Source organism: Schistocerca americana, chromosome 2 (assembly GCF_021461395.2).
Source record: "Schistocerca americana isolate TAMUIC-IGC-003095 chromosome 2, iqSchAmer2.1, whole genome shotgun sequence".
Taxonomy (NCBI): Eukaryota; Metazoa; Arthropoda; class Insecta; order Orthoptera; family Acrididae; genus Schistocerca; species Schistocerca americana.
In genome coordinates this window covers 470,337,560-470,353,525 of record NC_060120.1, presented here as the reverse complement: position 1 = coordinate 470,353,525, position 15,966 = coordinate 470,337,560, and positions in this window count along the sequence as shown.

The following is a 15,966-nucleotide window of genomic DNA, read 5'->3' as shown; positions in this document are numbered from 1 at the left end:
GTTTATGTGCCTTTTACCGCACGATATCCTCATACGAAGTTCTGGCATGATTAGCATCGTGGCTTCTTCATTTTGCGCCCTGTGTTCGAACCCCACTTACTTCTATTAGTTTTGTTTTTCATTTACATATCCATATCTGTACAAGACTACTACACGAATGATTACAGTGTATATTGATATAAAGTTGTCCTTACTCTTCTACGGCAACGGCCTTGCCGCACTGCATACACCGGTTCCCGTGAGATCACCTAAGTTAATCGCTGTCGGGCGTGGCCGGCACTTGGCTGGGTGACCATCCAGCTGCCATACGCTGTTGCCTTTTTCGGGGTGCACTCAGCCTCGTGATGCCAATTGAGGAGCTACTCGACCGAATAGTAGCGGCTCCGGTCAAAGAAAACCATCGTAACCATCGGGAGAGCGGTGTGCTGACCACACGCCCCTCCTATCCGCATCCTCATCTCAGGCTGACACGGCGGTCGGATGGTCCCGATGTGGCCTAGAGATGGAGTGCAAATGTGCATTACTTTTCTAAAGAAATGAGAAAATTGTTTGAAACTGTTGTCTGTGAAATTCCTGTAGTATATCTTCATTCATAAGTGCTAGCTTTACATCTACACTCCGTATACCATCGTGAGGTGCAGAGCAGAGGGTACGTCTCGTTGTACCAGTTATTAGAGTTTCTTCCTGATCCATTCACATACGGGCGCGGGAAGAATGATTGACTGAATACCTCTGTGCTTCCAGTAATTATTCTAATCTTATTTTCACGATTCCTATGTGAGCATATTCCTAGAGTAATCATTTGCAGGCAGTACTTGAAACACTGTTAATAGACTATCTCGGGATTGTTAACGTCTATCTTCAAGAGTCTGCCAGCGCAGTTCCTTCAGTACCTCTGTGGCCCTCTTCCACGTAGTAAACAAATCTTTGACCATTCGTGCTGTCTTTCTCTGCAAACGTTCAAAATTCCCTGTTGGTCCTATCTGGTATGCGTCCAACGACTTGAGCAATATTTCAGAACTGGTCGCACGAGTGATTTGTACGCAGTCTCCTTGGTAGACTGATTGCACTTCCCTCTTTCAATAAACGGAAGTCTGCCACCTACCCACGACCGACCCGATGAGATCATCCCATTTCATATCCCTACGAAGTGTTAGACCCAGGTATTTGTGTGAGGTGGACGATTCCAGCAGTGACTCACTGATATTGTAATCATCGGATACTACGTCTTTTTCGTTTTGTGAAGTGTGGGGTTTTACATTTCTGAAAATTTAAAGTTGCCAGTCTCTGCACCAATTTGAAATCTCATGAAGATCTGACGATATTTATGCAGCTTCTTTCAGATGATACTTCATTATAGATAACTGCATCATCTGCAAAATGTCTGATGTTACCGTTAATATTGTCATTAGTATACAATATGAACAGCAAGGGTCCCAGCATACTTCCCTGGGGCACACATGAAGTTACTCTTGCATTTGACGATGCCTCTTCGTCCAAGGTAACATGCTATGTGCTCCCTACCCTGCGCCAGAATTCGGGAAAGTGATCCGTTACTCATCGATTGCCGTGAAATTTTTGCCAACACGTGAAATCTTCACCACTGTTAACTACGTTTCTTCCCCGAGTGAGAGTCACACAGAGAGACATGCCACTGTGGCAAACTTGCCTTCCTGTGATACTCGTGGTGTTAGGAATCTCCTCTGTGTTTCGAATATTTCCACGATCGGTGACATCCAAGAGGATGCACCAAATCTTCCTGAAGAATAAACACGTGAATAACATATAAGAATATGGTAATTTAAAAGGATTGTAATGCACCCATATGTATCTAGAAAGTGTGTGTGTGTGTGTGTGTGTGTGTGTGTGTGTGTGTGTGTGTGGTCGCGCGCGCATTTACAAATACTGTGACGTCCCCCCTAATTTGGTAAGAATCATTCGTGCAGGAACCTCTTACGTATATGCGTAGATGAATGAAAACAATGAAATTAAGATAAAAACAATAATCGCGTATCGAAAACGGACAGCAAAATTAGGAAGCTGCTACGCTAGTCACTGAGCCACCATTTCGTCTGCGGATGTTTCGCAGCAAAGGGCACGTGAAGCACCCCTGAATCTTTGACCACCGGTTTTTAAGAAACGGTCGATATCTACGAGACAGTTAACTTGTTTTGGCTCCTCCCACACCGAGCGAAGTTCCTGGGAAATCTGGCGATGGCAATTGCGATTTTCTCGTAAGAATAAAATATAGATTGGCGAAGGACAAAAGGGACCCGCTCGCAGTGTTGAGAATGAGCCTCATACCGTAGATTTGTGCAGAAGTATATGTTGGAATGACTGGAAGATGCATAAATAACACTGCCCCGTAATCCATAGTATTGCAGGTTGGAACGAGTGGAGGAATTAGCCGTGATAGACCGCGTGCTGCGCGAGTCCGCTGCAGGGAAGAGCTAGCACGCCGGTCCGTTCACGGAATACACAGAACTTCACGGTGACGATAGTTTTAAAAAGAACAAAATCGAAGTAAACGCATCTCGCATTCCCGCGTTGCCGCGAACGACCTTTGCAGGTAACAAAGAGAGAACACAGCAATACCGGGCTTTCTGAGGTATTTATCCACAAGGACGGGGAAGAGTGGAGGGGGGGGGGGGGGGATCAGAGAGAGGAACCGCAGGAATGCAAAACTCATATTTTTATATAGATTAGTTAGTCAATAAGAACAAGATTTTATAGGTGACTCAAAAATATTAATGTATCCCAGAGCATTGCTCCTTATCCACTAAATATATGGATAAAAATTCTGTGCCCGAGATTCCGAGAGGGCGGCGGGGAGGGGAGCCCAAGGCTTCCGGACGCCTATGCACAGCGGTGATGACAATTCATAGGCCCTGAAATGCTTGTGGAACAGATACACTCATAATCACAACCCTCGGACTAGACTCAACTCCATTGCCAGCAATGAAGGTTTTTCACATCATCTGCCGTTGTTGCTTGCGAAACGTTCGCAAAAGCATTAACTGAATGTAGAACATCCCAAGACAAAAGCATACAATAAAAACGTCAACAAGAGGCCACGGAAGTCTCAACAGGTCTGAATGAAGTAAAAGGCAATCCGTTGTATAGGGATAAAGGTTTAAGATTAGGTGTGTAGGTCGGATAACTGATGCAGAGGTAGTGAGTCGAATGTACAGCACAACTGGACCTAAAGAAATAGAAAACATTCTGAGTCGTCAACGAATATTGACCTAGTAGTAGAGGGATATGGAGGAGGAACAGCCAAACTCTCGAGGCTCGAATGCCGGGAAGTAGGTTGAAACCTTTTGCACAGGATAGATTTCCGCGGAGAGCTGCAACAGCCATTCTTCAGATGGAAGGGACCAGGAATAGAAGCAGCAGCAGCAGCAGCAACAGCAGCTGAACTGCTGAGCCAGTCACGAGCTTAAAGCAAAATGGCAATTTTAATTAATCAACGTATGGGTCCAGTTTGTAACGAGCTGCGAAAGATGGCGCATTGCTATTATCCACTTTTTCAAAGAATTTTCGAAGCATACGGTAGGACACAGGCTAACTCCATTATTGTAATTATTTGCGCTGTAAAATCCGAGTGTTGGTCTTAAAGTGCCAGAGAACTTTCCTTAGCGAAATTGGAGTACTTTTCTGTAAGGAGCGCACACTGGGTCCCCAAACCAGTGGAACCCCTCGTGTTATTCGAAACCGTCACAGGTTGTTACAGTAAAGAAGGGGCCGAAGTCAAGTGCAGGTAACTACACACGCTATATCTTTTATGGCGATGTGCTGTACAATTCTCTCTTTGGCTGTGCTAGCCCAAATCACCAAATTGCCGTTAGAGACAAATATTTGATTCGCGCTCTCACTCTATAATTTTTCAAAGAAAAGTCATCGAACTTTCTCTCTCTACCACCACCACTGTCACCGTGAAGTCCTTCAAAGTATGCCAGACGTCACGCTGTGAAATAAATTGTGTGTCCTCCAGTTCCCACTATAATTATTAGAAATGGCTATAAGCATGTGTCAGTTTAATATGGATAAATCTGTAAGCAATTTGTAAACCTTTACAGAATTTTTATTTACTTTTTTAATTCAATATGGTACGTGCCTCTGGTAGACAGAAAAATAAGTTCCAGAGGCTTGTTATGGGGATAAGACATCGAATAATTGCTTATTCATGAATCATATACTTCTATTTCAGATAGATTAAAATGAAATAAATAGCCGCCATATTTACAGTTTGCTAAAAAATGCAACGTGCAATTTACTGTCGGTAACAGCCAATTACTCGACTCGCATTTATATTCAGCGAAAGGCTCTGCTCACGTACGACTCGGGAGACCGCCGTAATGTGGGCAGGATTTTCTTGTTGCTGAGACAAGGGACGGGCGCCCGCCGGTTTTCTAGTCTGAGATGCAGTTTTTCGTCGTAGCAGTTCAATAACGTTTGAAGTGGTCTTTCATTAAACCCAGCACAGTTTTACATTCTTAGCTGTTTGACATGCTCAGGAAATTCTCTCTCTGCAGCTTTCCGGGATGGCGCAAATGCCAGAATTTGCATGGAATCTCTTTTCTGAACAGTGGGAACTGAATATTTGCTCCGAAAAGTGTCTCCAAGTGGCAGCGCAGTTCTGAAACGTAAAATTAGGAGTGAGTTAGATACAGTGCGAAAGTGATTTCCTATCAGTCTGCAGCATTTTGTGTAGCTAAAACGTCTAACACTACACTATCTCCTGAACTCTGGAATTTGGAGTGTGCCGTACATCATTTTCGAGATTTAAAGGCGGGAATTTGTGTCCTACGTTACGTTCCGTGAGTGGACGATTCCGAAAGATATTTATTTCACTTAGTTAGTTAGCCACACTAGTGGAAGTCGGTTCATTATTTCATTGTTTTGCCTCTTCCGGAGTCCTCTGTGTCTGGCCGTGCTCTCGTGGGCTTTAGGGTCTCAACTCCATCCTACCATCTAATTTTCGTGCAGCATGCTGTCTCGTCATTGCAGCTTCCCTTCTAGCACTGCTTTCACCATCCTTTCTTCTCTCCTCAGAAAATGGCGTAGCCATTCAGTTCTTCTCTTTACTTACAGCTGTCACATGAGATTCATTGAACAGCGTGTGGACTTATGTCTTTTTTCCTTCTTCGAAGAATTTAATTTTCTGATAGGTCCAAAGATTTTTCTTGACACTACTTTGGTACGTCAATTTTTCTCTCCACCGTTTGGCTCAGTATTCTTGTTTCATAACCATAGACTTACCGGTCACATAGTTGTCTTGTACTTGTACTTGTAGAGTTATGTTGTTCATTTTAGTGGTTTGCTGCTCAATAGCTTGCCCACTGAGGACAGACACCTCTCCATATTGTTCGCTCTTTCATTACTTTCTAGATATTTGAATGATCTATTCTTTGTAAATTCCTTACCTTCTACTGTCTGCGTTTCTTCCGTTTCCTCTTCAGTGTTTCGTCTTTCAATCATACATAGTTTTATCTTGACTCCTCTGACTTTTTTATGCATCCTCTATTACAACTTTACGTTTTTTTATAAAACGATCCCACTTGCCGCTATAAGGAAAATAATATCGGCAAACGCGGTTTCGCTTTGCCACCTACATTTACGCCGCTTCCAACCGATGACGTTCGTTTTACAGCCTTTCCCAATATCAACTTAAATAAATAGGGCGAGATGGAGTCATCTTGTTTGCCACTTGTCTCCACTGTAAAACTTTCAGACTCCCTCCGTTCAGCCCTCACGTTACATTTTGTTTTCTTAATGCACATTCCGGTTAACCGGACCAGTTTCTAAGGTACCCTCGACTCTTCTATTATATTCCACATCTTTTATCTGCGGGAACTTTCATAGGCGGATGACAGGAACGATAATTCGAAGTAAAGCAAGCTAGTAAGCTTGGGTTCGAAATTCATACCTTAAGATCTATGAGCACTATTTCAATGGTGGAGATATGATGATGTTTGGTTTGTGGGGCGCTCAACTGCGCCATCGTCAGCGCCCATACGAAGTCCCAATTTTTTTTCTTTTTCCACAGTCCAATTTTCTCTTCTTCCACAGTCCAATTTTCTCTTCTTCCACAGTCCAATTTTCTCTTCTTCCACAGTCCAATTTTCTCTTCTTCCACAGTCCAATTTTCTCTTCTTCCACAGTCCAATTTTCTCTTCTTCCGCAGCCCAATTTTCTCTTCTTCCACAGTCCAATTTTCCCTTTTCCCACAGTCCAATTTTCCCTTTTCCCACAGTCCAATTTTCCCTTTTCCCACAGTCCAATTTTCCCTTTTCCCACAGTCCAATTTTCCCTTTTCCCACAGTCCAATTTGCCCTTTCCCACAGTCCAATTTGCCCTTTCCCACAGTCCAATTTGCCCTTTCCCACAGTCCAATTTTCCCTTTCCCACAGTCCAATTTTCCCTTTCCCACAGTCCAATTTTCCCTTTCCCACAATCCAATTTTCCCTTTCCCACAATCCAATTTTCTCTTTCCCACAGTCCAATTTTCTCTTTCCCACAGTCCAATTTTCTCTTTCCCACACTACAATTTTTTTCTTTTCCACAATACAATATAACCACTGTCACGAATGATGAGGATGATGAAATGATGAGGACAACACAAATACCCTGTCCAGGACAGAGAATATCTCCAAGCCGGCCAGGAATCGAACCTGGGATCCCGTGATCCAGACGCAGCAACACTAGCCATTAGATCACGAGCTGCGGACAATAGTGGAGATGTTTTTCACAGTATCGATGATTTACATTTCATAACTCTTAACGTATGCATTTAGAGCCCATATTTACTGGGCTGACTTTTTCGAATGATTGTTCTTGTCATTTCCTCCTGAGAAACCCTGTAAATGGTAAGAGCTTGCAAACAATGCGTACAAAGACCTTCTACATGCTACATAATGACGATCTGTACCTGTATTTCTTACACTTTTTTCTTATTTCTTTCTTGTGTATTGGACATATTACTGGTTGTTGCCATTTCTTGGGTATCTTTCCACCTCTCTGCAACTGCAGTAAGTCTATAGAGAGCTTTTCTCAATGCTTTTGCACCTTGTTTCAGCAGTTTTACTGCCCTACCATTGCTTCCTGGGGCTTTACTGTTCATTTGTCTTCTAACTTCATCCATTTCTCTCATTGTAGGCTCCTCCACTTTTGATTGGGGTCCTCCACAGGCTGCAGTTTCCTCAGTTATCTATTTTCCTACAGTAATATTCAACAGTTCTGCGAAATTGTTCTTCCACAATTTCAAGCCCTGTTCTCGGGCAACCTCCTATTTACCTCCATTGTTTTCCACTGGTGCAGTTTTTGGTTTATACCCTGTCTTGAAATACATGTCAGAATTACCTTACATTGTTCTTCTTTGTCTTTTTCAGACTTATTTTCTTACTTGTTGAGTGATGGACTGTCACCTCTGTCTTTCTGTTGCCTTCCTTGTTTCCCTAGCTGCCTTTGCGTATTCTTTTCAAGAATGTGGGGGCTTGTTACGTTGCATGCTGTGTACTCATTTCTCTTTCTTATCGGCACTGTGCATTCTTCAATAAACTTTAGTTTATCCCTCCTTTTCCTATCTCGCGCCTATAGGGGTTTCTTCGCATCTGAATCATGATGGATTGGACTGTGTCCCTGCTTCTTCTTGTTGTTGCAAAATTTGAAATAGGTTTGGTAGCTGCACCTGGTATTCACATCTTATTCTCTCATTTCCCAGTGGATTTACATGTATTTTGCCTTTTGGTGTGTTGGCTTTTGTCGTATTTTCTCGCGATTCATTCTTTTACTTTAATTAGTACCAAATTGTGATCAATTCCCACTCCTGTTCCTCGCAATACCCAGACATTTTCGATGCCACTTAATGCTTTGAGTCCTCCGATACGTCGTCAATGTTGTTGGTACACTCCCTTTCCGGAATATCCGAACTTTCTAAGTGTATCTTCTTATGCAGAAACATTATACAGAACATCTGCATTTTCCTTAGCTGGAAATGTTAGGAGTCTTACACAATGTCATTTGTTTCTTTGTGAAGGGTGTACGGTCAACTCGCATTTATTTTTCATATTCAGTACCAATTTCTGCAGTCCCACTGTAAAATCTTTCACTTCTGTTTGTCTTTATTTCTCCATCCGATCTGTAAGGGGACGCATCCCTATTGTAGTGCATAATTCGTCATTCAACGACTTCACAGCCCCCGATGCTTTCATCGTTTCGACATTCCCCATCTCCGTCCGTAAGTGTTTGTATCTTAGTCTTTTTCCTCTGCCACTATCACCAAAATACTATTCTATCTCCGAGGCTTGTTTTGAGTTTTTCGTGGAAGGTCATCTTAACTGGATTGCTTGACGGTCCGCCGATCAACCCGTAAGTTGGAGGGCCAGAATTCGCGTAGGGCTTGCTCCCATAGAGAGAATGGCTGCGCTTGACCTTACAGAGTTCCCAGAATTTCCTCCACGCCTTGTTTGCTGTTGAGACTTTTCTTCGATTAGCGCTGCAGTTGAATTCCTATCCGGAAGATAGTGGGGGCGGCACTTACTGCCTGCCGAGGCTTATCATGTCGAGATCAGTACTGAGCTCCTGTGGTATTTGTTGAGTGTTTCTTCGCCGCGGAGTACCCTCCCACGCTTCCTAGTCCTGCCGCTTCGATCCGTGACTGCTTGTTCGGATTTCTCCTTATTTGCACCACATTTACAGAGATGCAATCATTTTAGAAAGGTGAAAATGGCGGTCTGTACGGGTTGGCAGAGATTTGCGTCAGATGTGAAGAGCACTTGCAATCGCAGCAGCGCTTACTTAGGTAGGGCGGCCACAGTGGAGCAGGCTATTGAGACCTAACTGTTTATCTAAGTCTCTCCGTTTTAGGAAACGGCCTCGTGTTAGATTGTAGTTCTAATATCTAACTAGACGCGATGTTAAAGAAATAAATTTTAGCGAATTACAAAACAAAGGGTTGTTTTTTCTGTGGAAACCAAAGCATTTGATTCTGTACTACTACTGATGTGCATACTGTCTCATTCAGAGTCTGTGTTTCTGGGACAGGATGTTTAGAAAAACAATTTGAGAGCTAAGTGGACACGGTTCAGTGTATGGCTACCAGTGGTTTGAGCTGCCTCGTAGTGTTATCATATGATTACAATGACGTAACTCTTGTTAAAATGATGTCACGAGTATTTGAGTGTGTAAAGTACGTATAGGTTTTCCGATATGATTCCTTTGACAGCCATGGCGTAATTAAATCAAATGACGAGCTTCGAACGTTGTTTAGACCAAATGTACGTGTGACTGCATCTTACGGAGGGGAGGACAATGAATGTAACAGTATTCTAATCACTGCTCTACCTCGCTGAGTGACCATTTTATGCAGTGACGAAGGGTCACTGGAAGATGGAACACGTATACTTGTGGTAAGGTCAATGCTTTCAATGTCCATTGAAAGTGGTGGTGATTTATGACCACCCGCTTGGCATCCAGAAATTGTATCCAACGATCAAATGCACTGAGAGTTGTACACTCGACATGAACGCAGTATGTTAACCAGTGTCACTCCTCTCTCTATGGTAGTATTTATGTAACATTTTGCGAGGGGCAGTCCAAGTACAGAAAGGATTCTATGCGGTTAGTATAAGAAATGCTACCTTTGGGGACAGCCGTTCAATGTATTACAGTTTCATGTTGACTTGCGTTCGTGTCCTCTCAGCGTAAATTCTAACACCGGAAACTAATGGATTTGTTCTACAATCGGTAACGGCAAGCTAAGTTCAGGAATGACACGCCGAGTTTCATATACTGAAACACTTGTAAATAGTTTGTATCCTGGCTTTACAAGGAGTGACATTTATAGCCTGGATGCAATAAATCCCGTGCCCTCGTGCTAAAGTGTGCTGGTAAATTGAAGGAAGTACTAATGGAGAAATCCTCGTCTTCTAGATCGATGGCATTCATTGGTGTGTGTGTGTGTGTGTGTGTGTGTGTGTGTGTGTGTGTGTGTCAGAGTAACGGAAGTTTAACGAAGGAGAGACAACACAGTTAAGCACTCTTGAGCAATGAACATGTCTAACTGCTCGAGTTGTGTTCTGCTCTCTGCAATAGCGGCAGGCAAGTGCTAATGACTGTCTGCCGTAGTAATTCAGCAAGTCCATCAGGCTGTATACGTCCCGTGTGACGGACGTCGAGCAGGTGACATCCTAGAAGGTAGCTATCCCATGTGATTGCCGACTAACAGTACGAGAGACGTTAACTACTTGACAACGTAATTCGTTCTTATTGTCCATTGGCTCAGTGTTATGTCCGTCCCGTACGTCCTGCAATCATTACGGGCAGTTTCAGTGCAGTAGTCTGTCAGACGTTTTCATCACGGTTTCTCTGCACGTGGAGTTATTTAAGAGTGTTATTTGTGTAGTGATCACGTTTTATATAGCTTTATTACCTCAGCAGTATGTCTCATTCCCATAAAAGAAGGAATAAAGCAGCAAGCAAGCCCACTAGACGAAGTATTCCCCACAGTCTTAAAAGAGCGCACTGGTCTCTTTGGAGCAACGTGCGTGGTGTACAATGACACCAAGCTGTCATGTGAACCTCTACCGCCATGATAAATCATGGCTGTAAAGCTGTGTGAGTGAATGGGCTGTGTAGAATGAGTGCAGTAAGGTTGTTCGACGTGGAAGCGTGGCGGATGCCGGAGAGTGGCTATTTTGTTTGGACGTACCTATACCATACCTTGAACAGAGTTGCCCAATTACTCGGTGTATCAGCATTGACTAACTGGTTTGCAATGAGTGGTTTCACACACGCAGCTATGTAACACGGCATAAGAAGAGTGGTAGTAGAAAGACACCAACGAAGACCGGACACTGGTGTCGCACCTTCTCAGTAGCAAACTGTCTGAAACCCGGAAAAGTTGTCATCAGTCAATGCAGGTCCATCTCAACCACTTGGCCAGCGAGTATAGCTAAGGGAGCTGCGTGTAATGGACACTCAGACTAGGTACCTCGCGAAGGCCAATCGCTCAGAGCTACATGCAAACATGCAAGTCTTCAACAACACAAAAACTGAAAGGCAGCTAACTGGAAGTGTGTCATGTAGTCCCACGATGAAGCCCCTCTCGTATTCCAGTGAGTTGTAGGCAACGTATTTTAATCTGCCTTAAATATTTCATTTTATTACTAAAAACTACCGAAGTTCAACATTATTTATATTCCAAGTAGTCTCAGAGAGGGAGGAAGGGTGTGTGTGTGTGTGTGTGTGTGTGTGTGTGTGTGTGTGTGTGTGTGTGTGTGTGTGAGAGAGAGAGAGAGAGAGTGAGAGAGAGAGAGAGAGAGACGTTAACCGCTTATTAAATGAGAATTCTTTAAGAAGTGAATCAGCTGAATAGGCTGTGAGTTTAGATTTTAATCAGAATGCTTTAGTGTGAACACTTCGCAACGAGCCACAAAGATATTAACAGTGAGAGTCATGTATTAACTTTAATGTCTAATACGACGCTGATAATAAAATCTCCGGTCAAATTTTACGTGAGCTAGCCGCAAGTTTTTCCGACAATGAAATCGCATTTCTGGGCTTTGGATGGTAGGAAAGTCTAGATAGTTTAACATAATTATTGAAGTGAATCATAACGCAGGTCATCTTAAATAATCGACACAGTCCGTTATATAGCGTGTGAATAAACAGTGCATTATTAACGCACCGTACGCAGGGCACATTAAAAACTATAAGTAATTTACTAAGACTATGTTGCTTGGTGCCAGATTGTGTATCATATCAATGTTTACATAACACTAGAGTAATTTAAAAAAAAATAGCATCGTCCTTACAGAGTACAATAATCGCACTAGAGTAATTTTTAAAAAATAGCATCGGCCTTACAAAGTAGAACAATCGCAAGATCTTTTCTATCAAAGTGACGCATCATGATTGCTGCACCCGGCGGGAATACTACTACGGAAGGAACCACGAAAATCCCAAGAAAGAAATCACGAGAATGACTTCCAAGGACGGCAAGGGAAGACGGAACCGGATTCAATGAGTTGCGATTTTCTCTCTTTTCAAATTCTGCAAGGCGTCGGGTGCACCGGCTGCACAGTGTGGCTTTCAACGCGTTTATATATTATATACAGTCGCCCATTGATCGTGACCGGGCCAAATATCTCACGAAATAAGCGTCAAACGAAAAAACTACAAAGAACGAAATTCGTTTCCTTTTAAGGGGGAAACCAGATGGCGCTATGGCTGGCCCGCTAGATGGCGCTACCAGAGGTCAAACGGATATCAACTGCGTTTTTTTTAAACAGGAATCCCCATTTTTTATTACATATTCGTGTAGTACGTAAAGAAATATGAATATTTTATTTGCATCACTTCTTAGTTTTGTGATACATGGCGATGTAATAGTCACAAACAAACGCCTCACAATTTTAGACGAACAGTTGGTAACAGGTAGGTTTTTTAAATTAAAATACAGAACGTAGGTACGTTTTAACATTTTGTTTCGGTTGTTCCAATGTGATACATGTTCCTTTGTGAACTTATCATTTCTGAGAACGCATGCTGTTACAGCGTGATTACCTATAAATACCACATTAATCCAATAAATGCTCAAAATAATGTCCGTCAACCTCAATGCATTTGGCAATACGTGTAACGACATTCCTCTCAACAGTGAGTAGTTCGCCTTTTATAATGTTCGCACATGCATTGACAATGCGTTGACGCATGTTGTCAGGCGTTGTCGGTGGATCACGATAGCAAATATCCTTCAACTTTCCCTACAGAAAGAAATTCGGGGACGTCAGATCCGGTGAACGTGCGGGCCATGGTATGGTGCTTAAACGACAAATCGACCTGTCATGAAATATGCTATTCAACCGCACGCGAGCTATGTGCCGGACACGCATCATGTTGGAAGTACATCGCCATTCTGTCATGCAGTGAAACATCTTCTAGTAATATCGGTGGGACATTACGTAATAAATCAGCATACATTGCACCATTTAGATTGCCATCGATAAAATGGGGGTCAATTATGCTTCCTCCTATAATGCCGCACCATACATCAACGCGCCAAGGGCGCTGATGTTCCACTTGTCGCCGTTGCCCAATAGTGCATATTATGCCGGTTTACGTTGCCGCTGTTGGTGAAGGACGCTTCGACGCTAAATAGAACAAGTGCAAAAAATCTGTAATCGTCCCGTAATTTCTCTTTGGCCCAGTGGCAGAACTGTACACGACGATCAAAGTCGTCGCCATGCACTTCCTGGTGCATAGATATATGGTACGGGTGCAATCGATGTTGATGTAGCATTCTCAACACCGACGTTTTTAAGATTCCCGATTCTCGCGCAGTTTGTCTGATACCGATGTGAGGATTAGCCGCGACAGCGTCATCATTTGTTGCAGGTCGTGGTTGACTTTCACATGTGACTGAACACTTCCTGTTTCCTTAAATAATGTAACTATCCGGCGAACGGTCCGGACACTTATGATGTCGTCCAGGATACCGAGCAGCATACATAGCACACGCCCGTTCGGCATTTTGATCACAATAGCCATACATCAACACGATATCGACCTTTTCCGCAATTGGTAAACGGTCCATTTTAACACGGGTAATGTATGACGAAGCAAATACCGTCCGCACTGGCGGAATGTTATGTGATACCACGTACTTATACGTTTGTAACTATTATAGCGCCATCTATCACAAAGCGAAATAAGTGGTCCAACTAAAACATATTTCTTTATGTACTACACGAATATGTAACAAGAATGGGGGTTCTTATTTAAAAAAACGCAGTTAATATTCTTTTGGCCTACGGCAGCGCCATCTAGCGGGGCAACAATAGCGTCATCTGGTTTCCCCCTTCAAGCTAGACGAGTTTCGTTCTTTGTAGTTTTCTCGTTGATGCTTATTTCGTGAGATATTTGGCCCGGTCACTATCAATGGACCACCCTATATATATAGTTGGTTGTGTGATACTTCGGTCATGTTCCTGGTACATTTTTTTGACCTGGCCTTTCAATTTATCGTGAACATGAAGCAGCAGGTTTATCTGAAAATTCTCAGTGGCTCCTCTTTTACATCTTCATGATGTGTATATTGCGGACACACTTCCTCGCCGGGTGGAGAGCGTGATGTACAGCACTAACAGGGCGCTACCTGGGGAGTGACCAGCTTTTCGTCCAGTACGTTTTTGTTCTCATTGTTGATGTTATAGAGGAAGAACTGAGGGTGTTTTGTGGACAACGAAAGGATGAGGCGCAACGGACTCTGAGCGAGTGGAATATGAGGAGGAACATGATGCCTGGGGGGAGTGTCTCTGGACGGAAGAGGGCGCGGCGCAGCGCGGTGCGGCCGGACAGCACGGCCGCGGCCGTGGTCGCCCCGCCGCGACAAGACGGCCGCCGCGCCGGGGGCCGTGGGAGCGGACAGCCCCCGCCCCCGCCCCCGCCCCCACAGCAGCTGCCCCTGCCATCGGGAACGCCCCATGTAAATGTCTGCACCGCAAGCTGCTACTGCCGTACTGTGCGGCATGTTGTGGTGCTGCTGTCCTGCACGCCGAGGCAATCGCACAATACAGTTCGTTACAAATGTACAAGAATTGGTTCAGGCACACCTTGATGCTTCTGCTTGAGTTTAGGTTGTCTCCTGTAAGCAATGGCCATACGCTACGAGGGCAAGTTAACAGAAAATTTAACAATTATGTTAAAATTCGTATTATCACGGCGTCACCAGGTACGCGAGCGCTGCAAGGAAACTGTTGAACTGACAATGTTGTTCTAAAGCAACATCCACTTCCAAAAGTCACTGTACGCGCATTAGGCGTCGTAATGCATTTGACTGACACTGCAGTCCTCAATTATGCAATGATTACACGTAATTGGCAGCGGCCAACTTTGTAGCGCGGTATTTTGTCACCAGATGGAAAATGGACAGCTCGTTACACCAAATTGTACGCGAACGTTTTAGTTTGCTCGCACCAGAGGGAACACATGAAACCTACATAGCTACATTACTGTTTTATTTATTTGAATTTATTTCAACATTCGTGTTTGGAATGTTCAAGTAATTTCATATCCCTAATCAGGATTTAGTAAGTTCAGAATAGAATGTGTGTAGGACATAGGCAGTACGACATAACGCTAACAGTAACAATATCAACAGTGTGCTGAACAACTTGAATTACGTTATTTCCAGATTTACGTGAAAACATAGCATATTTTCGACAATGGGAGTAATTAATTGCTTACAAGCAACTACCTACAGTTCTTAGTCTAAATGCTAATGAACTGAAATAAGTCCTTCACTGCTCTAACAAGGAGAGGCCGCCAATTCTGAAATTCAGATTCGATTCATACTGCGCATAATAAAAGCTCATGGCCAGAGGTGTAATGTGGCAAAGCACCAAGATGCACTTCTCAGCCGTTGTCGAGAAAATCGACAGTTAAAAGAAACTGTTGCAGTGAAATACTCTCTACGATTAATTACTTTCCACAGCGTCGTGGCGCAGCGGTAAGCGCTCTGGTTTGTAATCCGAAGGTCGCCGGATCGAATCTCGCACCATGCAACTTTTTCTTTTTTTGTATTTGTTTTTTGTAATTCAAATGTGTATACACACACACACACACACATATATATATATATATAAAATTCCCGGCAATCAATTGCAACAATTATGAATATAATAACTTGCTGAATGTCGTTTGTCGTGGAAAAACTGGCGACTTCGAACATCATTATGTTTTCCGCATACAAAGTTGTATTTCACAAATGTTATTAATTGTCTTCATAATGTTAACCACGTATAGTTAACGGAAGACGTAGAAACGATATTCCGAAACGAATACGTATAGCGTAAGTCAAACGTTCGAATTAGAATAGAGACCCCACGAACACAAATTCGCTATGGCAGGTATGAAATATAAACTCCGTTACTCGCTCGTTACACTTGAAGGACAGATGTTGAA